Raw genomic sequence first — 829 nt, 5'->3', positions numbered from 1 at the left:
GATGGTTATACGCGGTTATTGGCGGTTCAACGGTTACAACCGTTAATAGATAAAGTCAAAAGGTAGTTGCAACAGAATTTCAATTTCTGGACACTGCATCTTCAGCAATAGCTAAAAGCTGGAGGCTCACTATAACAAAATTGAGTTTATAGGACGCCACAAATTTTAAAGCGTCATATTAGACTAATTTATAGGACTCAATTTATAGAACCAAAATAAAAAGTCCTATCTAAAGGCGTTGTAATAAGTTTATATGACACTTTTAGATATCTTAACAAGTTTTATAAAAAATGTTCTATAAGCCCATCTTTTTATCGGACAATTGTTTTTGTATCATATTTTTTCAAATATTGTCATATAAAATAGCTAATAAGATAACTTTCAATTAAAAGTGTCATATAAAACTGACTAATTGACTACATTTAATGAATATAATTATGAACAAGTTATTTATTTAATGAAGTTGGGTCAGCACATTTACATATTAGAATCAAAGCAATCAAGACCAAAAGTGTAAAACTTGAAATTTTAATCAAAGTTTAAGGATTTATATTCTAAAATGACACATATTAATTTATGATATATATATATATATATATAGGATTTGGTTCACGTAAGACCATATTTTTACACGTAAACTTCACAGTAAAAACGTTGTGAAAGTTTAAAAAAGTTGAACCTTCACAGCAAAAACACTGTGAAGGTTTTAAAAAGTCACTTTCACAGCATTTTGTTGTGAAGTTTCAAGTATAAAATGCTGGTGTCATGGGTCTCACAAAAACAGGTTGGTCTCACATAATCCCAAGTCTATATATATATATATATATAT

This window comes from Cynara cardunculus, assembly GCF_001531365.2.
Source record: "Cynara cardunculus var. scolymus isolate 2C chromosome LG 10, CcrdV1, whole genome shotgun sequence".
In the NCBI taxonomy this organism is placed as follows: domain Eukaryota; kingdom Viridiplantae; phylum Streptophyta; class Magnoliopsida; order Asterales; family Asteraceae; genus Cynara; species Cynara cardunculus.
Note: the sequence above shows the minus strand (reverse complement) of the source record.